Genomic DNA, 23130 nt, shown 5'->3' on the forward strand with positions numbered 1-23130 from the left:
TCAACTGTTGTGAGTGGCACAGAGAGCTGGGGATCATCCCCTTAGATGGGAGGGAGACACTGAAGTCCTGGTGAGCGGGGGCTGGGGGAGAGAACCTGGAGTGACAGCAACCCGGGGATCAGCTCTGGGAGACCTGGAAGCCAGAATAATTGCCTTGGGGAGGGTTATTTGTACTAATATTGTCAACCCCACAACTCCTCTCAATTAAAGGAAAGTAGACTAGGAGGGCTGTCCAGTTACCCACAGGGCATTTTATTTAGGGCTCTTTAAAGGGGCTATTCTTCACAGAAATCAGTATTAACCACAATGGTCTGTAAGACAGTCACTATCATTTCATTGCTGGGTCAAAACCACCTTTGCATCTCCCGAGTCTTGCACGCCCCCATTTTGCTGGGATGCATGGCAGCTGACCAGCCTCAACTCCTCCTATGAACCACCCTTCTGATGACTTGGATATGAGCCACAACTTTCTTCTCTTCACTGGCACTAAGAATGGCTAACAGTTGTCGCAAATTCTTGAGATTTTCTTGGCCAAACACGTCAGACAGTCAGCTTTAACATGTCTTTGAAACTTTAAGTGCCCGCTCAGATGAATCTGCTCCTAAAGGCAGAAGGCTGCCGGTGGGTTTGGAGGTCTGCAGGGAAGGGGCTGTTGGGCCTCTGCTCGCATGCCAGGTGGGAAAGTGGTCAGCCACTGCCACCCTCCACTTTTAACTGACATCACGTTCCGAATGGGACAGGAGGGCAGGAGAAACGTCTATCCATGTATCTTACACTTAGCGTTTCCACCTGCCGGGCCTCCTCGGAGCTTCCTGTGCATCACAGAATCACTTTGCGTTGCAATCCAACCCCGTGTGTCAGAGACTACGTCCTGGGCATGACTTATGAGAACCCATACAGCAGACTTGTTAAACGTTCTCAACTCCCCTCTCCTTAGGTGACTGTGTAGCCCTGCACTGGAGTGGCTGTGGGAGGAGGGCTGACATTGGGGCTTTGCCATGTGATTGCGTTTGGCCAGGAGACGGATGCGGGGAAGTGACAGCATCCCAATGCTGAGCTGGGGTCTTGGGAGGCATCATAAGTTGGCACTTTTCCTCCTGTGCTGCCAGGAAGCTGCTGCCCCAGAACGAGACACATGGAGGTGACCTGAACTCAACCCAAAGTCCGAAGCCAAACCCCACCCGCCCAGCGTCTGAAGCAGCATCAGTGACACTGACCTGTGAGAAAAATCAATGCCGCCATAAGCCAGTGATCCTGCGGCAACCTGTGACGCAGCACCACTGCGGCAAAATACATGATGTCTTGGCTTAAAAAAAAATTCTCCCTTTGCTGGGGTGCCGTTGTCTTTACGCTCTAGAGCTTGTGTTCAAAATCATGAGAAAGGCCAGCTGCGGTGGCTCACGCCTGAAATTCCAGCACTTTAGGAGGCTGAAGCAGATGGATTACCTGAGGTCACGAGTTCAAGACCAGCCTGGCCAACATGATGAAATCCCATCTCTACTAAAAATACACAAAATCAGCCAGGCATGGTGGCCTGCGCCTGTAATCCCAGCTACTTGGGAGGCTGGGGCAGAATAGCTTGAACCCAGGAGGTGGAGGTTGCAGTAAGCCAAGATCGTGCCACTGCACTCCAGCCTGGGCAACAAGAGGGAAAACTCCGTCTAAAAAAAAAAAAAATCATGAAAAAGTATGTTACTAGGTGTGGAGGGATTGGCTGATCACCTCTTTACTCAGAGGCCACACATGGGCTAAGTGGCAGCCATGGGTGCTATGGCCATAGCCTCAGGCAAAGGTAGAAGGAGAGAAAGAAAGAAAAAGGAGAGGAGAAAGCGTAGAAAGGGAACAGACAGAGGAGCAATGGTGGGGGTGGGGACCTACTGCTTCAGGGCCCCCCAGATTTCTGGAATAAAGGAACTCGCCTAGAGAAGGCAAGGAGCTGTTCACTAGGAATCACAGAAATGTCCCCACGGTTCAACCAAGTTGCAGAGCTTGGGTGGCAGCTGCAGGCACAGGGGATCATCAGAGCATCACTCAGAGGGATTGCTATGTGCAACACCACTCCAGTGGAGGTGACTAAGGGCTCCAGCCTCTCCCATCTGAGGCATGCCCAGCCTCACCCCGTGCTGAGAGCCTCGTTCTCCTCTTCTTGCGCTCTCCTGAGCCACTCCTTGACCCTGGTGGATCCACCAGTTTCGATGACTGGGCAGTCACGTAGCCTTCCCGGTGGAAATCCCAGCCAGACATTACTCAGACCTGAGTTGAAAAACTACTTTCCTGTGAGCTTATCACTGCATCTACAAAGATCAGTCACTCCTGTCTACCTCACACCAGAAGTCGCTCTGAGGTATCGTGGAGGTCCCAGGCAGCTCTGGAACCCACCATCCTCTCTGGCCAGAGCCACCTGCATGATGAAAACGGGTGGCTGTATGTGGCAGAGGTTTGGGTAGGGGGACAGGTGGGCAGTGGGCCACCAGCTGCCACAATGCTCTCTGTATTGTTTTCGTTCCACTCGACGTAGTTTAACTATGAGGTCAAGTTTCATAATTTACACAACTATTTTCACATACAATCACACTGTACATTCCACTGCGCCTCTGCCAGCTGGAAATTTTGCCAGCTGGGGTGTTGGAAAACACAAACTTTCTACCATTGTGCTGGGAGGTACGCCCTTCCAAAAATGCTACAGATTTTCACAAACTCATCTATGAGTATCTCTCTCACCAGGAAAGAAATTTAAATGATTTTTTTTTCTAAATTAATTCCTCGATACCTAGAATCCTTAATGAAGTCCAAGGTCTTAACAGGCAGGTACAATAAAGCCTATTTATCTGGATGCCACTTTAAGGAATGCGAGTAATTCAGACAGCACTCTGTGGCTTTTATTAAATCAACAGTTGAAGAAAGTGGTTGTACTCGAGATTTACGTTTGATAGATTATAACGCACATGGAGGCCTGCTCTAAGTTAAAATGTTTCAGTCCGCCTAACTTTACTTAGCTGATTTCCCACCACTCTGAGCTTCAAATATGTAGAACACATAAAAGAAATGCTAGAAATCTTTTTTTAAAAATTCCTTTTATCTGATGAGAAAATGCTTATCTTGGCCAGGCGTGGTGGCTCACGCCTGTAATCCCAGCACTTTCGGAGGCCGAGGCGGGCAGATCACGAGGTCAGGAGATCGAGAGCATCCTGGCTAACACAGTGAAACCCCCGTCTCTACTAAAAATATAAAAACTTAGCGGGGCGTGGTGGCGGGCGCCTGTAGTCCCCGGGGAGGCTGAGGCAGGAGAATGGCATGAACCCGGGAGGCGGAGCTTGCAGTAAGCCGAGATCGAGCCACTGCACTCCAGCCTGGGCGATAGAGCAAGACTCCGTGTCAAAAAAAAAAAAAGAAGAAAGGAAAAAAAAGAAAATGCTTATTTTTCCCCTGCCTGGACCCCCACTTTTTTAAGATTCAGTGGGTACATGTGCATGTTTGTTCCATGGGCATATTGCATAATGGCGGGGATTGGGCTTCTAGCATACCTGCCACCCAAATAGCCAACACTGCACCCAACAGGTAATCTTGTAGCCCTCACTCCCTCCCTCTCTCCCCACTTTTGGAGTCCCCAGTGTCTATTATTCCCGTCCTTATCAGACCTTATTTTGAATGTACAAAATTTTATCAGGTATTTTAATGCCATTCTTTTTGCAGAATTGAATTCTGTGCTTTCATACTGAGGCCCACCAGTCTGCTTTTAAAGGCATCATTGCTCTTACAGGAAGAGGTGCCTCCTTCACATCTGATACTTTCTGGTTTCCTCTGACCTCACCTCAACCTTGCAGCCTGCAGGGCTTCCTGCCTCTGGCTGACCTCTCACCATTTCCACCAGCACTGACCAGGACCATGGTCACAGGTGGCTGAGGCCCACCCGCTCCTACTCCACAGGGCAAAACCACCTGTTACTTGCCCCAAATCCTTTCCCTTTGTAATGTAGAGCTGTGATCTGCCACGGTAGAGTGAAGTTAGATGATTTAGAGCAGCTTGTCAAATGTGAATCAAATGCATACCTCCTTTAAAGGAGCAGGAGGCAGGAGGAAAAGTGATATGCTCTCAGTGTTGACAAATGTTTTTTTGTTTTTTGTTTTTTTTTTTGAGGGAGTCTCGCTTTGTCACCCAGGCTGGAGTGCAGAAGCACGATCTCGGCTCACCGCAACCTCTGCCTCCCGGGTTCAAGCGATTCTCCTGCCTCAGCCTTCCAAGTAGCTGGGACTACAGGTGCGCACCACCACACCCAGCTAATTTTTTTGTATTTTTAGTGGAGATGGGGTTTCACCATCTTGGCCAGGATAGTCTCGATCTCCTGACCTCAGGTGATCCACCCTCCTCGGCCTCCCAAAGTGCTGGGATTACAGGCGTGAGTCACCGTGCCTAGCTGAGAAATTCCTTTGTTAAAAAATAATTTTCAAGAGGGTAAAATCATGGCTCTCATACAGATATCAAAACGAACACGTTCAAGATTTTATTTCACTCATAATTCAGTAGGGAACCAGGCAGACGTTATAATGAGTTCAAAAAAGCATCTGAATAATAGAGGCATTTATAGAAGAAGAATATTGAAATAAATGTGTAAATGGAGACAAAACTAGGGGTGGGAGCCAATGGCACTCTGTAAGACGGAATGCAGCTGTCTATAGAGGAGAATTATTTCACGATCAATTACCTATAGTCAACAACGTTGTAAAACAGCTTCCCAGAAATCAGAATCACATCTGGAGGGAGTCTTCTCTAGAGTCCAGAATGCAGTTTTTCACTGAAGCATAATTCTTTTCCTTTCAACTAGGTCTCACTCTGTTACCCAGGGTGGAGTGCAGTGGCACCATTTTGGCTCACTGCAGCCTCAGCCTCCTGGGGTCAAACAATCCTCCCATCTCTACCTCCCAAGTAGCTTGGGCTACAGGTATGCACCACCACGCCCTGCTAATTTTTTAATTTTTTGTGGAAATGGTCTCACTATGCTGCTCAGGAGTCTCCAGTTCCTGGCCTGATGCAACCCTCCTGTCTCAGCCTTTCAAAGTGCTGGGATTACAGGCATGAGCCATCGCATCGAGCTGCATATCTATTTTTTATAACTCAAAGCAAGTGCCAGTGAAGCACTTTCGTCTATTTGGAAGGTAAGCTCAGATTCCGGCATCCGACACTCTGGGTTCAACGGCAAAGACTCGTCCTGTCTGGCTGCGGGACTTTGGGGAAGTTACTTAACCTTTCTGTGCCTCAGTATCCTCATAGGTAAAACGGGACTGATACGATCAAAGTATCTCCCTTACAGGGTTGTTGTAAGAGTTACAGAAGTTACTAATGATGCACTTAAACTACACCTGGAGCAGAGTAAGTGCTATTTAAATGTTAACTACGATTACCTGTTAGGCTACAGCGACTCCTCGTCACAGAGCTGGCAGTGGAGTCACGTGGCCTTCGCCAGGCTGGAAGGCATTATGTAGATACTGCATCCACCTGGGCTCTTCGTCCAGGAGGCAATGAGCCCCCACACAGGCACTGAAATCCAGGAGACTCTTCAGCCACATGGCGACTGTGGTTTATAAGGTGACTTGGAGTATGCTTCTGTTTTGTAGTCTATCATCAAATGTGAAAGCACAAAAAATCTAAATGCTTGCAGAAAACTCAGATCCCGGAGTACAGATTCTCTGACTCCAGCTTAAGAAACACTGGTTTAAATGCTGACCCTGAGGCCTCCAGGCTGTGTGACCTCAGGAAAGAGGGTCCTTGGGGCTCTCACCTTCCCTGGGGGACACTCTGCTCCCATCTATGTGGCTTCTGTGGAGCGGGAACGGAGAGTTGTTGGGTCAAAGAGGGAAAAAAGAGAAATGTTCTAAATGACAAGCCAAGGGATGATGATGACACTGCTCATGGCCGCTGAGATAGGGCCCACAGGAGGACATTCACGGGCCAGTCAGGGCAAAAGACACAGAGTAGAGAGGCGTGGAGGGCCGAGAGTAAAGCGCTTGACCTCTGGCACAGAGGGGAGGGACATTTTTGCAGACTCTGAGTGATTATTTTCTGCCCTTATTCTGTTTTCAGCTTTTTGCACTTAAAGAATGCAGTTATGAAAATAGTTTGGAGGACACGCGTGGTAGCTCACGCCTGTAATCCCTGCACTTTGAGAGGCCGAGGTGGGTGGATTGCTTGAGCCCAGGAATTCGAGACCAGCCTGAGCAAGAGTGAGACCCCATCTCTACAAAAAATACAAAAATTAGCTGTGTGTGGTGGTGCACGCCTGTCCACCCAGCTACTCTAGAGGCTGAGGTGAGAGGATTGCCTAAGCCTGGGAAGTAGAGGCTGCAGCGAGCTGTGATTGCGCCACTGCACTCCAGCCTGGGTGACAGAGCAAGACCTTCTCTCTTTAAAAAAAAAAAAAAAAAGTTTTATGTCCCTCTTTAGTCTTTCCAATTTTTTTTTTTAACTTTGATTCATTCTTTAATCCGACGGAGCCTCAAAGAGAAAGACGCTATTGACAGAAATAATGATCATTCTCATTACGCCGTGCCCGCCTCCGCCTACGTGAGAGCTGTCAGGTCACATGACACGATCCCAGCTTCAGGTGTCCCACCTCCTCCTGCCTCAGTCCCCCAAAGCTACTGGCCTGTTCTTGGAGGCTGATCTCCTTCCTGTCGGCCACAAGGTGGCGCCAGACGTCTTAATGTGAGTAGGAGCCGCACAGACTCCTTATGCAAAGTATGAGGTTTTTGCCTCCATTCTTAGAAGTCGAAATGCCCACTTATTTGTTCTTCTTTCTACTGATGGCAACCTAACACTTCCCTTTGCATGTTCCTTGTTTCATTTTTACTGAGGTGGGAGTTGAAGGGGCAGAATTAGCTTTGATTTTCTTAAGTTTCTATGTGGTGGGAACTAAAGAAACAAGGCAATTAAAAAAAAAAAAAAAGGCAGTAAGAGCCCAAGAAAAGGAGAAAAACTTCTGGGTAAGGAATAAACAAAGTAGGTGCTCATGAGGTACACGTCTTTTTTCGTTTGTTAAGCTTTGCATGGTTAGAGAAATGAAGATGGATTTGAACACTTCTTCTGGAAAATTCTGATGGGTTCAACTCCTCTGCCAGTATCTGCTATGCGTTTCCATGTCATGATGTTATCATTGTCTAAGACAAAGGGTAGAAGCCATTTCATTATAGAAAATGAACCCTGTACTTTAGTCAAAGAACTGGAAGACAACATTTTATATTATTGGGGATCTGCAATAACTCAGCACAGAGTAGTATAGGTGTTAAGTAAATAAGGATAATATTTGGGGGAAAAAACCAACTTATACAAGTTCTGAAGTCTTTTTTATTATTTCTGTGAGTTGGAAGACTATTAAATTTTCTTTTCTTTTTTTTTTTTTTTTTTTTTTGAGACGGAGTCTCGCTCTGTCGCCCAAGCTGGAGTGCAATGGCCGGATCTCAGCTCACTGCAGCTCCGCCTTCCGGGTTCCCGCCATTCTCCTGCCTCAGCCTCCCGAGTAGCTGGGACTACAGGCGCCCGCCACCTCGCCTGGCTAGTTTTTTGTATTTTTTAGTAGAGATGGGGTTTCACCGTGTTAGCCAGGATGGTCTCTATCTCCTGACCTCGTGATCCACCCATCTCAGCCTCCCAAAGTGCTGGGATTACAGGCTTGAGCCACCGCGCCTGGCCTAAATTTTATTTTCAAAGGACATTTAAATTATTTTAATCATTATCATTGTGTATAAAAAAGGGATGAGGCCAACTTCATGTCTCCCAAGCTTTTCATTTATTAAAAAGTATTTGCCTTCTGTGAATATCTACAAATTGTCCATTTTAAAAAGGGTAAACAAAAGTAGGTATTGCTCACCTATTTATTTACCCTTTACAGTCTGCAGTGGTTTTTGTTGTTTTATGGAGTTTTTTTTGGTTTTTTGTTTTTTTTTTTTTTTTTGAGACGGAGTCTTGCTCTGTCGCCCAGGCTGGAGCACAGTGGTGTGATCTCAGCTCACTGCAAGCTCCGCCTCCCAGGTTCAAGTGATTCTCGTGCCTCAGCCTCCTGAGTAGCTGGGATTACAGGAGTGCGCCACTGCATCCAGCCCATTTTGGTATTTTTAGTAGAGACAGGGTTTCACCATGTTGGTCTGGGTGGCCTCAAACTCCTGACCTCAGGTGATCCGTCCGCCTCGGCCTCCCAAAGTGCTGGGATTACAAGCATAAGCCACCGCGCCCGGCCCAGTCTGCAATGTTTTTTAAATAACTCTTCCATCTTGGGAAAGAGAAAGACTGCTGGGATTACATGCCTGTACGTGTTATATCTAGCACAATGCAAGGATTACTGGGTTTTTAATGAATGGATTACACGTCTGTAATCCCAGCACTTTGGGAGACCGAGGAGGGAGGACAGTTTGTGCCTAGGAGTTCAAGACCAGCCTGGGCAACATGGTGAGACCCCATCCCTACAAAAAATACAAAAATTAGCTGGATGTGGTGGCACACACCTGTAGTCCCAGCTACTTGGGGAGCTGAGGCAGGAGGATCACTGAAGCCCAGGAGTTTGAGGCTACAGTGGGCCGTGATCGCATCGCTGCACTCAAGCCTGGGCAACAGAGCGGGAACCTGTCTGAAAAAAAAAGAGAGAGAGAGAGATTTTTCAGATGAAATCACTGACAACCACTGAAATAACAACATATGCAATTTACTGTGTGTAAATTACCCCTCTTTCCTTCTGAAACTATGCCGTCTCTGGCTAAATTAGAAGTAACTCAATTGGTTTGTCAGTGACTTTTATATGGGTGAGTTTTCTTTGGAAAAGTAAATGATGGCTTCGTTAACTCCGGCTGAGAAAATGGCTTACAACCATTCTACTTCCTCCCACATAATTCACCCCACCCCACCCCACCACCATACAATCCAGCCCCATGTTATCCTACATTCTCAGAGTGGGCCCACACTAAGACAGAAAAGGGCCTATTTCCATCTGAGGCTGCCTCCTGTGGGTACCTCTTGATCTCTAACTTAACATTCCAAAACTCTGTAAGACGCCTGGTACAGAGTTTGTTCTTTCTGGGCTTAGAGAAGAAGAGGTGGTCAATCTGCAGGGTAAAGAAATAACTGGTTGTCCCAGAAGCACACCCTATTTCTCTGTACCACAAAGCAGCAAGGCAATTTAAATGAGATGGTGTGTGGAAAAAGCATGGCACCGCGCCAAAGGCGTATCTATGTTTTAAACCTTCAACAAGGTTTCTATGCCCCCTTCATATATGCCTTATATGAAGCCTTCCACAACACATAAACAGCTATTTATTTTGAGCCATAATTTCACTTGCATTACCCAGCACTTCCAACACAGCCCCTGACAAACAATAGGTACTCAATAAAAAAGGTGTGTAATGAATCACAATTTCTTTGGATCTCAATTTCTCTAAGATGGGTATTGTAAGATCTGACTTCACAGACTCTTCCAAAATGAGCTAACGAGCCTAGACAAAATAATTGTATTTTGCTTCCCCCTCCCTGACCCCCGGGAGAAAGATGAACTCCCTCCCTTCTCCAGTGTCGTCTTCACTGTCTTGAGTCCTGTATCCCGCCGCGTGGCTCACCAGGTAGCAACACAGAGTGTGCACTGTGTAGTCTTCACACACACGTCTTCATTTAATCTCTTCTTTGAAAACATCAGACAAAAATTTTATTGGGTGGTTAAAGGAACATAAGCCTCCTAGATCAAAGCAGCCAACTGGTCACCCAGCCTTCCCAAATTGAGGCTGTCGTTCATGAGAGCTGCTTGGTTAACCATATCCACCTCCCCCTATATCAACATCCCCAGGAAACAGATTTAGAAGTCCTGGGAACTGCAGGGAAAATCTTTTCAGGTAACCCACTGTATTAAAACAGCAGACCATGTCTTGAAAGATGAGTGGGGCTATAAAAACCAGAGGTTCCTACAACCTGCGATAGTCCCTAGGCCCCCTTAGAGTCTCACATGGAAGGACAGGCTCTGCTGACAATGCTTTTTCTTTAAACAGATGGGCTGTTCCTTCCCAGACGTTTTTGGACTAAAACCTGAACATTCACTTTCTTTGCAATTGTTTTTGTTGCCTGTGTTGTTTGCATTCTCTTAATTCTGGCTTGAAGCACGTCCCACAGTTCTCATACTTGGTAACATTCAGCTTCCTCTTCTGCAGGTTGCAGGCAGGAAACTGGAAAATGGGCCACAGGAAACCTGGCCTCCTACATCTGTCCCACTTTGTCACTGCAGCTCTGGTTTCATTTTGTCTTGTGTTTTAGCTCTGTTTTAACCTTCAGCACTGCAGCCCAACTCTGCCTTCTGAAACAAGACTGAGGTTCTTATCGCCCAAGAAAACTCAGAATTTTTGTTCCTCCCCAAAGTAATTAACCCTGTGAATTCAACAGGGAAAAAATGCTAAGCAGATTCTCCTAAATAGTAGTCATTTGGACCAGAGAAGTGATTCATTAGATGTAATAAAGCTATTAATAAATCCACAATGAAAATTAAAGATTTCATAATACTGGACACAGCAAAAGTTTTTATTCTGTATTTCCTGTGATTAAGGTCAATGGAAAAGCACAAGTTATTTTAGGTAAATATGATTACGAGTGGTCCAAGGCTGCCTGATGAATTTTAACTTGCTGGGTTTTGATAAATAACATACAAAAATAAGCTACAATCATGTTTCATTATAAATATCACATCGTGATATATTTCAAGTTGTTTCATAATATCACAACTACTAAGTTGAACTATAAGAAATTATTGTTTTTGTAGATCAAAACTAGTCAAATACCAGCAATCTCATATATTCAACCTAAAATATATTCACATACATAAAACTGATCTCACACACACACACACACACACACACACACACACACACACACACACACAATCACATCCCCAGGGCAGTTTCCTCTTCACATATTTGGTCCATGGACCTTTTTGAGAATCTAAAATTCTCTAGGAAAAAGATATATTTATACAAAATATACATAATTTCACCAGGATTTATAAAACTAACTTATAAATTTCAAATTAAGAACAGTGTTCTAAGAAAACGTTAGCTATTAATATATCCTCCACCACCAGCAATACTGAGATCCCACGGAATTCTCAAGAACAGCGCTCACAGCTAAAGAAATCCATTACTTCATTAAATAGGAGCTTTTCTTTTTAGTGCAATTAAATCTGATGACCACACTTACTATGTACCAGGCATTGTGCTGAGGGCTTCATACATGCTGTCTAAATTTAATACTCTCAGTTGGCTATGCCCATGAGGAACTATGACTTCGAAAGGTAAAATAAGATGCTCATGGCCACACAGGTAAAATGGGCCAACAGAGCCTCATATCCAGGGGCATCTGGTTCCAAAGTCCAGGTTCTTAATCAACGCACATATGCCCCCAGTAGAGGCTTCATTTCTCATATGCACACTTCACTGCTGCTAAGGGAAACGTCTCATTGTAATTTGTGGGAAATACATTCCCACTAGGAATCAAATCAGGACATTTCCTTGTTCATTGCTGGTGTAGCCTCATCTGCGTCTCCAGCTGCTCCAGTTGGGTTCTGTTTCAAGAAAGAATCTTTGAATGCACCCCATCCACCATTTTGTGAACCACTGCCCTCCTTTCAAAGATCTGTATCATGGTTTAAATAGGTTCCAGGTTCACCCAACACTAAATATTAAGCAAGGGTGGCTCTTGATACAAGCGGGACGTTGAGAAGCTCTGTGTTCTGGAAGTCAGTGCCTCCTGGACCTTCCACTCGCTGTGTGTGTGTGCAGGACGACGGAACAGGATGAAAGTCAGAGGAAACAGAAGTGAGCTAGCCTGGCCTGAGAGGGGCCCCAAACACACATGCACCTCACATCACGAAACGAATCATGAGAAGCACTTCAAGTGTGAATAGGGATAGGCTGGAATCCCAGGGAAACCGTGCATGACAGTATCTGGCAAGGTCCCTAGCACCCAGCAGGGCCTCCAAAACTTTCCTTTACAAAGAAACACCTCTAGGGAAGCCCTGTTTCAGGGTCTAAGAAAGCAGTGTTCAGGATTTCATGGAGGACACAACATGTCCTGAAAAAACCAGGCTGTTCCGCCGTCAGTGATACTAAGATTTTGCGATCTTTCAGTTCGAGCTTTAAATTAACGAGCTCCCTAATCCCCAGTGAGCATCTGGCCCCTCGACCCCCATACTACTTTTGATTCTTATGTTTCAGAGGCCTTCGCTTGAATGGAAAATCTTTTATGCAAATGTCTGTACTATGAATATCAATACGATTCAATCCTGCACACAAGAGAAAAAAGCTGGAGGTCAAAATATACAAATTCTCATTGCAGCCAAGACCTTAAAAAGTTGTGCGATCTTCTGTGCCTTGGTCAAAGGTGGGAAAAAAGAAAAAAGGAGAAAAGAGTCGTGTGAGCTACAGCAGGGATGTTAACTTCTGTATTTCAACGTTCTCTGTAGAAGAGGCAAAGTCAGTCTCATTTCTCTCCTTTATCTGCTATCAAACTAAAAGACTTCTTAAAAGTATTTGAAAGTAAAAATATATAATCCTTTTGATCAATACATTGCATAAATGATCTTTAAAATAAGGGTGAGACAATGTATTCAGCTTTAAAGACAGCTTTGACAGAAGTATTTTCTTAAATCTATGGTTGTCAATGTAAGAAAATGTTTGTTTACTTAAAGATGGCTTTACAAAAATCAAAATAAAGGAAATCTTACAGACCACTTCCACTAGAATGAAACCCTTATCTTTCTGATAAACTTGAAAGCTTTTCTGTGCTAAAGAAGAAGCTGATGAAAGTCGAAAATTATTTACCCAGTGCAATGAGAACATTTTTGCATGGATACAAAATGATGGCGGTTTTTCCACATCCAGAAACTGAAACATTTCCTGCCAGAGCATCCTCCAAACTCTTCTATTGTGTTGAAACTGTAAAATCTTTCTAAATCAGGACTTCCTCCTATTATGCTTTAGAGGCGTCTTTCTGGGAAGGGTAGATCCAAGGCAAAAGGTAGGAATTCCTGCAGCACCACCCAGTGGAAACATTACCAAAAAAAAAAAAAAAAAAAAAGGCAAGATAAAATATGTTTAATAAAAGAAAATCTCATGTGTTAACTCCTCACTCAAACTCTGGACACCACTCTTTTTGCATCGATGGCAACCTGCAATCTGTTGTGCTTACAAACAGCCTCTAATATCACGTCTGCCCTGTGTTTTGCACGTGTGCACACACACCGCGCCACGGCAGGGTCAGGAAGGATGGTGCACCCCTGGGGAGGAAGGGGTCCCAGGTGGGGTCAGGTGTGGGCTGTGACATCACCCCTTCCTCTCAGAAGGATCCCCAAGGGATCCTGGGAACCAGGAAGCCTGCACAGCTGTGCTGGGCACCCCAGTCCTGATGCAGCAATGAGTGTTTCCTGGCAGAGAGGTGCCCAACCATCTGTGCACCTTCCCCTTACCCTGGCCCAGCTGCACCTGGCCCGAGCCACCTCCAACATCTGCACAGCCATTCTACCTCCCTGGTTCTGTCCTGGAGAGAGTTGCAGAGCCTCCTCCTCCCCTCACAGCTCCTTTCTCCAGTCCCTGCAAAACTCCCTCTGGTGTGAGCATGACTTCGGCTCCCCTGACCTACCAAGGCAACAGTGCATCTCACAGCCTCCTCGGAGGTCATTTAAATCTGGTTGCACTTAATTTACTGCCTCCATCAAAACTCGTCTCTCTTCACCAGTGCCTGCTTCTCACAATGCATGACCCATCAGGCTATAATTTTCTTGGGAACTGGATGAAGCAACAAGAACCCTTGACCCTCTCCCTTCCAGCCCCTTCACAGAAAGCCCTGGCAGTGGCCTGGAGCAGAGGCGCCATTGCACGCTCTTCTCGGGAAAATTGGGAACTTTCTTGTCGTCTCTACAGAACTTAAAATGACAAAGTAAACTCAATCATTTCCGGATGGTTAAGTCACTAAAAAAAATTGCCCTCTGGCTGGGCGCGGTGGCTCACGCCTGTAATCCCAGCAATTTGGGAGGCCGAAGTGGGTGGATCACCTGAGGTCAGGAGTTCGAGACCAGCCTGGTCAACATGGCGAAACCCCGTCTCTATTGAAAATACAAAACTTAGGCGGGAGTGGTGGCGGGCGCCTATAATCCCAACTACTAGGAGGCTGAGGCAGGAGAATCGCTTGAAGCTGGGAGGTGGAGGTTACAGTGAGCCAAGATCACGCCACTGCACTCCAACCTGGCAACAAAGCGAGACTCTGTCTCAAAAAAAAACAAAACAAACAAACAAAAAAACTGCCCTTTAACATCAGCCTACCTGGAAAAGTTAACCTTTCTCCCTTTCTAGAGTAAATCCACTGAAACCATTTTTAATCCCTCTTTTAAATGGTACATAGATATGGCAAAGGATAACAGTTGGCTGAGCTAGACACTGTTTAGAGTATATGATCAGCATTAACACTTTACAGCGTAACATATTTGAATTGCTGATAATTTATTATGCAAAGGGTTCATTGTAGTATATACATCTTTTCTTTCTTTTTCTGAAGTTTAACATTTGCCAAAACATGTCAAGGTTTAGTTGGCTAATACTGACATGACCCAGTCTTTGGGTCCTACTCTATATAGTATTCTTGCAAAATGGTTATGAGTTGCTGGTATTTATGACCGAGGGATCACCATCAACATCTTTAGAGGTTTTTGAGAAGCACAAAGAGCTACCTGACAGAGGTGGTTCCTGAAGCAAGGAACCGGTTAGTTTCACTGTTTTTCCTTCGTGCTCTTCTCAACAAAACTCTTTCATGGTTTAGGAAATGCAAATTCCAGGCATAAACATTTATACATAAATCTGGTATGGTAATACATTCGCTTTGGAAGAGAACTATAAAAAACAGTGACTCTGCAGTCTTCAAAATATCATCACCTGCTCATGTGGTGGACATGTGTGGGGATTTCAGCTGCGTCTGAAGTCACGAAGGTAGTCACTAGCCCTTTAATAGCTTTACCCTCCCCATATGCATATGTCTTGCTCACATTTTTGTACAACGGACATCAAGTCAAGCTGCGTATGATGGTTATGGTGCCAAATGCAGAGGGATTCTAAGTATATAGGACCTCTAATAAAATTCTTTTTAAAAGGAAGTAAAAATACAGTGGTGTTAAGGTAAAAGTGCAGGCACAGCGCTCTCACCTCTCATTCACTGTCTGTTTAAACCAAGCCCGACTTGTAGACAAACAACTGTAAGTGGAACACACTTTAAAACAGCTTGGTGTTCCTGGTGGGTACTGTTATTTCCAAAACTTGCAAAAATAAGACAGTGACTGATTTCAAAACTTAATAGTCTTCTCATAATGCCTCACATTTAAAACAGATTTTTAAATTAACCGTCAAGATGCACTGAATAAATGAGGAAAATAACATTAAAACTGTCACTGAGGGGCAGACCAACCGTTCATTCATTCATGTCCAGGGAATGGTGTTATGCAAAGACCACCAAAAGCATCTGATGGAAGAGACTGGCTATTGGTGGGCATTAGCATCAAACATCAATCTGTACCCCAAAGCATCCTCGCTGCCCTTAATTCCCACGCGGGCATCTACCATCCACTGGCTCGGGCAGTCCGTTTTTGAAATGTCATATACAACTTATTACTCTATCTGCTCTTCCAATAACTCTTCAGCGTGAATATATTAACTGTACAAAATCACAGCCAGATCCTGCTTTAGAGGATCTTTTTTTCCCTTGTGAAAGAAAACCATGGCTTACACCTGTCATCCCTGTACTTTGGGAGGCCAAGGTTGGCAGATCATGAGGTGAAGAGTTCGAGACCAGCCTGGCCAACATGGTGAAACCCTGTCTCTACTAAAAATACAAAAGTTAGCCTGGCATGGTGGCACACACCTATAGTCCCAGCTGCTCAGGAGGCTTAGGCAGGAGAATCGCTTTAACCTGGGAGGCGGAGGTTGTGGTGAGCTGAGATCACGCCACTGCACTCCCACCTGGGCAACGGAGTGAGACTCCATCTCAAAAAAAAGAGAAAGAAAGAAAGAAAAGAAAGGAAAGAAAAGAAAGAAAGCAAGAAAGAAAATAAACTGCCCTTTCATTAGGTAAAATACTTGAATCATTTGGTGTATGTCTGATTTTCTACATCAAGGTCTTAAAGTTTCTCCTTTCTGAAAGACAAACTACTAGGCTTTAATATTTAGGTTTAAAAAAAACACACAAAGGATGTCACAGAGGCTGAAGGAAGATGCCGCTCTTGTGGTTCAGCTCTGATTGAAATCAAAGCAGGACAACGAGCTTATCTGAGAGCTATGAGCCCCAATCCTTTGAGAATTCACAGTACACTTGAGTCATCTGATGCAAGATGTCTTCAAACAGCATATAGTTTTGTCATTAAATACACTTTAAGAAGACTTTAACACTCTTCAGATGACTTCATTTGTCATCAATGCAGCATTGAGAATTAACGGTACAGCAACTAAAGGGGTGAATTAAGTGAGGGCAGAAACGCCGAGTGGCTGACGGGCTCTTCTGTTTTTGCCTCAACTATCTAAGATGAAGTCAGTCCATCTATGGGCATTTTACACTGGGCTATGCAGGCAGCAAAGATACGACAACATCTCTCTGCCCAGAGTTTCATCAGTTCTAACCCTCACTCGGGCGTCGCTTGGAGCATTTCGAGACATTTGTGCTAAACTGCTTTTTCAAAAAAGAAAAGAAGGGCTGGGTGTAGTGGCTCAAGCCTGTAATCCCAGTGGATTACCCAGGGGAGGCTGAGGTGGGAAGATCACTTGAGCCCAGGAGTTTGAGGCTGCCATGGGCTATGATTGCACCACTGCACTCTGGCCTGGGTGACAGAGCAAGATGCTGTCTCTGAAAGAAAAAAAGAAAAGAAACCATCCAATGCCCTCTGGTCTAAATGATCAGTAGCTGGGGCTTGAAAAAAACGTACATAAATGTTAGCAGAAATAAATACCCTCCCAATGCTCATGAATTCTAATTGCCAGAGGGTTTCAAGATCATACAAGGAAACTGAGGTACTGCACCTCACACACAGTCCTAAAGATAATACTAAATGGTTTGGTCCCTTCTCTGTATGTTCATAATGGGATGTGCTGAGATGATCAGGAATCTATGCTTTCTTCTTTCCTGCAAATTCTGTAATAAATCCAGGTTCTCTCCTGACCTCTCATTGGGAAACAATGATTCTTCAAGGGTGGAGACGGTTAGTAAACATTCACTTATGCTCCTACCCTCTGCACAGAACCAGGGCTTCCATCCTACATGGGAAGTGACTCTGCAAAGAGAAGCAGTACCAACTGAAGTCACCTATTGTCCCATTCTCTCAGAAGCAGACCTCCCTCTTGCAGCCTACGTACATACTCCTCACCTTCCAGGGCGTAGGCCTTTCATCTGTGAATCAACTCCAACAAGGATATGCATCTGAGCCTCTAAAGGCCAGCCTTCCAAACTCCAGTAAGGGGACGAAGAGGGGAAGTGACATTTCCAGCTCAATGAGCATTAACCAGAGAAATATTCTTCACTTTTAGTGTTAGGGAATCATTCTAACATTTACACCTCCTTTTCTTGCGTAATAGAATAGCATGATCTTCCTGGGCCTCAGGATCATTAACTCTGAGGATGACAACAACCTACAGGTGCACGCAGAGGAGAACTCTTACTGTTGATTCCTGCAGTTACCCCAGAATAAATTTCGGGCTTATTTTGATGTTGCTGCTGCTGTTGTTGTTGTTGATGTAATTTCTCTATTCTGACAATTAAGTGCAAGGAGAAAAATCTCCTTAATCATACATTCTGCTTAATCAAGGTTTGACTATCAACAAATTGCTCCTTGGCAAAACCCAGCTGAAATGTATTAGGAGACCTAGTCCTCTTCCACCAAAAACAGTTTAGGTATTTAGTCATTCAAGTCTTCATAATCAGATAAGCAGAATCTTTCGTTATTTCCAAACTCAATCAGAAACATCATTAATTTCAAAAAGGTACAGATGGAAGCTACACACACAGGTTTTAGTGTAAGTAAAGAAGGACCTTTAACTGTGGATCTTACAGGATTAAAAACTGGTTATCCAAGGGAACTACGAAAACTTGATCAAGTGAAGTCTTTAATAAAGGACTAATGATGGTTGCTCTACAACGATTAATTCTATATTAAAAAAACTTTACACTGACAGTCTTTCCATATATCCTATCCCACAAATTACTGTTAACCGACCACTCTCAGTATTGATATCAACAATAGGACCAAACCTTGTCCTCCAGGATACTAACGAATTAACCTCATTTCTATACATCTACTTTTCTTGCAAGTCTAAACAAAAAGTATGGGAAGTGGCATAGAGGAGCTTTTTGGCTGTCTTTATGAGTTTTCTTTTGGAGACATAATCTCACTCTGTTGCCCACGCTGGAGTGTAACGGCACAATCTCGGCTCACTGCAAGCTTCACCTCCCAGGTTCAAGCAATTCTCCTGCCTCAGCCTCCCAAGTAGCTAGGAGTACAGGCGTGCACCACAACCCTCAGCTAGTTTTTGTATTTTTAGTAGAGATGGGTTTTCACCATGTTGGCCAGGCTGGTATCGAACTTCTAACCTGCCCGCCTCAGCCTCCCAAAGCGCTGGGATTGCAGATGCGACCCACCACGCCCAGCCTGTCTTTATGGTATAACCAAGAGATCTGCCTGTTATTAATCCAAGTAACTCATTGTCTAGGAAAGAGATGGACATATGCATAGCAACAAAGGGCTTTATCAAGTCCAAAGGCAAAACAAGGTAGGGCTATACTGACAAGCTCCCCGCAACACACACACCCCTGCTTCAGATTATTTTTAATTCATTGAGTGCCAGGTATTGTATAAAGTGCTGAGATAATACAAAGGATGAGAAAAACTGAAGCAGGCCCAGAGGGAGCTTACAGACTGATGGCACCGCAGACATGCAGCACATGACACAGACATGCGCAGGCATCCCCCAATATCCAAACCAAACGGGGCCAAAGTTTCGGACAGTAACTTCAGATCATGAGGGATGCCATGCTATCACATCTATTTGGTTTCTGGGTTATGGAGAAAATAGCATTAATGAACAATGAGGGGCACCAGCCCTATCTTCAGAAAGATGTCTCTAAAATTGTCTAGTTCCTGGCCAGGCACAGTGGCTCATGCCTATAATCCCAGCACTTTGGGAGGCCAAGGCGGGTGGATCACAAGGTCAGGAGTTCGAGACCAGCCTGGCCAGTATGGTGAAACCCCATCTCTACTAAAAATACCAAAATTAGCCAGGCGTGGTAGCGTGTGCCTGTAGTCCCAGCTACTTGGGAGGCTGAGGCAGAAGAATCACTTGACCCCAAGAGGCAGAGGTTGCGGTGAGCCAGGATCATGCCACTGCACTCCAGCCTGGGTGACAGAGCGAGACTCCATCTCATGTTCCTGTGTTTGAGTGACAAGAATTTGGAGAGAGAGAGAATTCGGGTAATGAAGAAACCTGTAAATAAAGCCTGTGGCGGCCAGGCATGGCGGCTCACATTTGTAATCCCAGCACTTTGGGAGGCCAAGGCAGGCGGATTACCTGAGGTCAGGAGTTCGAGACCAGCCTGGCCAACATGGCGAAACCCTGTCTCTAATAAAAACACAAAAATTAGCCAGGTGTGGTGGCACAAGCCTGTAATTCCAGCTACTTGGGAGGCTGAGGCAGGAGACTCTCTTGAACCCACATGGCGAAGGTTGCAGTGAGCCAAGATGGTGCCACTACACTCCAGCCTGGGTGACAGACCAAGACTCCATCTCTCAAAAAAAAAAAAAAAAAAAAAAAAAAAAAAAAAAAAAAGCTTGTGGTAAGGACTCTGAAGGCCAGGAGCAGATGACTAAGGGAGATCTACTCTAGGTGGCAGGAAAGGCTTCCCCAGGAAAAGATGGTGGAGCTGAGTGTGAACTAAAGGACATCTACAAATTGGTTAGGCGTGGAGTCTGAAAAATTGAGGGGTCAGGGGAAAATTCCCTGTCAGCATTGACCAAGACCCAGTGGACAGAGGGCAGAGGGCACCCTAAGCATTTGAGGAACTGAGGTAAAGCCAGTTTGGCTGGCCCAAATCACATCTTGCAGCTTGAGTTAGGGGTTTTCGTCTTTATCCTAAGCTGATGCCACTAGAAGATTTTTCAGTAGAAGAGTGACCTGGTCAGATCTGCGTTTTGAAAGGATTGTTCTAGCTCCTAGGGAGAGAAGGGATCAGAGGGGGTGCAAGGGAATGTGAGAACCCTCAAGATACAGCAGTGGGGGCAGACAGCACTTTCAGACTATCAGAAGGAAGGAGGAGGAATTTAACCAGGTGACCAAACTCTTATCTGGCGCTACAGAGCACCCAACTCAGACAGTCAGTGATGTCCCCAAGAATGAGGTGGCTGTGGGTCATTAGAAATCAGTGCTGCCTGTCACAAACCTCAAAAGACTAGGAGGAAAGGAAGCATGGCAGCTAACATTGGCCTTCCACTGGAGTGTTCCTTATTCAATAAGGGGCGAAAATGGAATTCAAGGGGAAACTTATAGGGAGCCCCTTTTTCCACCACAAAACAGCTGTTTACATTTCTGCATATGACTGTAAGTTAGGTATTTGGAGATGACAGCAAAAATTCATATCACACTTTCACAACTCTTAGAAGAAGAACTCAAGTTCTTTCCTCTAAATATAGTAGTACACGAATAGGGTTTCTGACTTGAAAGGGATTATCTCAGCTTCTTCACTTCAATCCCTCTTTTTTTTTTAAAACAAAAAACAAACAAACAAAAAAAAAACAGGGTTTTACTCTGTTACTCAGGCTGGAGTGTAGTGCCACAATCACGGTTCACTGCAGCCCTGACCTCCCGGGTAGCTGGGACTACTGGCACGCGCCACCACATCCAGCTAATTTTTGGCAGATACGGGGTCTCATTATGTTGCCCAGGCTGGTCTGAAACTCCTGGGCTCAAGTGATCTGTCTGCTTCAGCCTCCCAAAATGCTGGGATGACACATGTGAGCCACTGCACCCAGCCTCTGCTTCAACCACTTTACCATCAGTCTAAAGAAACTGGGGTCTGGGAAGATTAACTAATATCTTCTCATCCCAATTAGTCTTAAGGTAACACATATTACTTTTGGTTAAATATTTTGCGGATATTAGATAATACAGAAAGGATTTTTCTTTTTCCTTTTACTGTATGATGAGGAAATCTATACATTCTGATTTATTTTTAACCAAGCAGGTTAAATAAAATACCACAATATTTTATCAAGGTATTCTGAAGTTTAAGAATCTATATGGTAGAATCATGAAATTGCCATAATGGAATTTTGCAAATAGCCAGGGATAATGAGACCCCATTTCCACAAAAAATAAAAAAATTAGCCAGAGGCCAGGCTCACTCCTATAATCCCAGCCCTTTGGAGGCTGAGGCAGGGAGATCACTTGAGGCCAGGAGTTTGGGACCAACCTGGCCAACATGGCAAAACCCCGTCTCTACTAAAAACACAAAAATTAGCCAGGCATGGTGGCACGTGACTGTAATACCAGCTACTCAGGAAGCTGAGGCATGAGAACTGCTTAAACCCAGGAGGTGGAGGTTGCAGTGATCCCAGCTCGCACCACTGCACTCCAGCCTGGGCAACAGAGCCAGACACTGTCTCAAAAAAAAAAAAAAAAATAGGCCGGGCGCGGTGGCTCACGCCTGTAATCCCAGCACTTTGGGAGGCCGAGGCGGGCGGATCACAAGGTCAGGAGATCGAGACCACGGTGAAACCCCGTCTCTACTAAAAATACAAAAAATTAGCCGGGCGCGGTTGTGGGCGCCTGTAGTCCCAGCTACTCGGGAGGCTGAGGCAGGAGAATGGCGTGAACCCGGGAGGCGGAGCTTGCAGTGAGCCGAGATCGCGCCACTGCACTCCAGCCTGGGCGACAGAGCGAGACTCCGTCTCAAAAAAAAAAAAAAAAAAAAAAAAAAAAATTAGCCAGGTGTGGTGGTGCACAACTGCAGTCCTATCTGCTTGGGAGACTGGGGCAGGAGGATCACCTGAGCCCAGGAGTTTGAGGCTGCACTGAGCTATGACAGTGCCACTGCACTCCAGCCTGCGTGACAGAACCAGGCTCTGTCTCTAAATACATAAGCCAAAAAACACTTGGGTATATGGAAATATTGTCTCTTTGGGCAGGGTTACATGTATGTATACAATAGCCATTAAGATCTGTGCATTTTAATATATGTAAATCATACTGTAACTTAAAGAAAAAAGAGAGGGGAAGATACCAAGAGCCTCGTTTTCTTTATTCTATTGCTTGGAGTACGGGAGCCCTAGCTTCACCAGTCTTAAGAGGAGGTCTCCGACAGGAGGAGTAAGTCCTCATGTTCTATAGCACTGCAGGATGACTATAATACAGTTCCAATTAGCTACAAGGAAGATAATGAATGTTCCAAACACAAATAAATCATAAATATTTGAGATGATGGATCTAATTACCTTGATCTAATTACTATACATTATACATATGTAAAAAATCACTATGTACCCCATAAATATGTACATTTATTATATATCAATTTTAAAAAGTAAAATAAAAAGAGAAGGTATCCAGATAACTGTTTTATACCTATCCCATCACTCCCACATTACATATGGATATTCAGAAATTGTTCTTAGTTATAGAAACTTTAAGCATACTTACTATGTGCTTTAGATCCTTGTTTTAGAGTGTGCAAGTAAATTCATTTCAGTCTAATTCAAATTAGAATACAGTAACATAACATCATCTAAATTTCTTCAAAAATATACAAGTAAATTTCTCAGCCATGTTATAAAGTACTCTTATATAATTCCTAGAAAAATGTAGTAATTACTTTCCAGGAAATGTAAATTAATACATAGCAATAAAGTAGTCAATGACTTTATTCCTAGTGGGAATTCAAACCAAATCACAATTTATTGAAATGACTAGTTCAAAGTTTATTTTAAAAATGCTGACATGTATGTAAATCTCCAGTAATGAATGAAAGGCCATTTTTATTTTGGTTTCAGGCAGGAACCATGGGGAGTTGAATTTCTGCATACAATAGTTATTTAAAAGACTGAGT

The 23130-nt window shown here is 44.6% G+C and overlaps 1 protein-coding gene across 2 annotated transcripts in view; it reads right to left on the reverse strand.

Moving 5' to 3' along the window:
• LOC105483661 (ETS transcription factor ELK3) overlaps positions 1-23130 on the reverse strand; it is a 79792-nt gene that overhangs the window by 51476 nt on the left and 5186 nt on the right. Inside the window, exon 1 of one of the 2 annotated variants that reach the window (XM_011744632.3) lies at positions 5400-6284. The exons of the other annotated variant lie outside the window; for it this stretch is intronic. The gene's annotated coding sequence lies outside the window, so the exon portion shown is untranslated. Of the gene's footprint in view, positions 1-5399; positions 6285-23130 lie in introns of those variants that run through there. 2 annotated transcript variants of the gene reach the window in all.

This window comes from Macaca nemestrina, chromosome 10 (assembly GCF_043159975.1).
Source record: "Macaca nemestrina isolate mMacNem1 chromosome 10, mMacNem.hap1, whole genome shotgun sequence".
Lineage (NCBI taxonomy): Eukaryota > Metazoa > Chordata > Mammalia > Primates > Cercopithecidae > Macaca > Macaca nemestrina.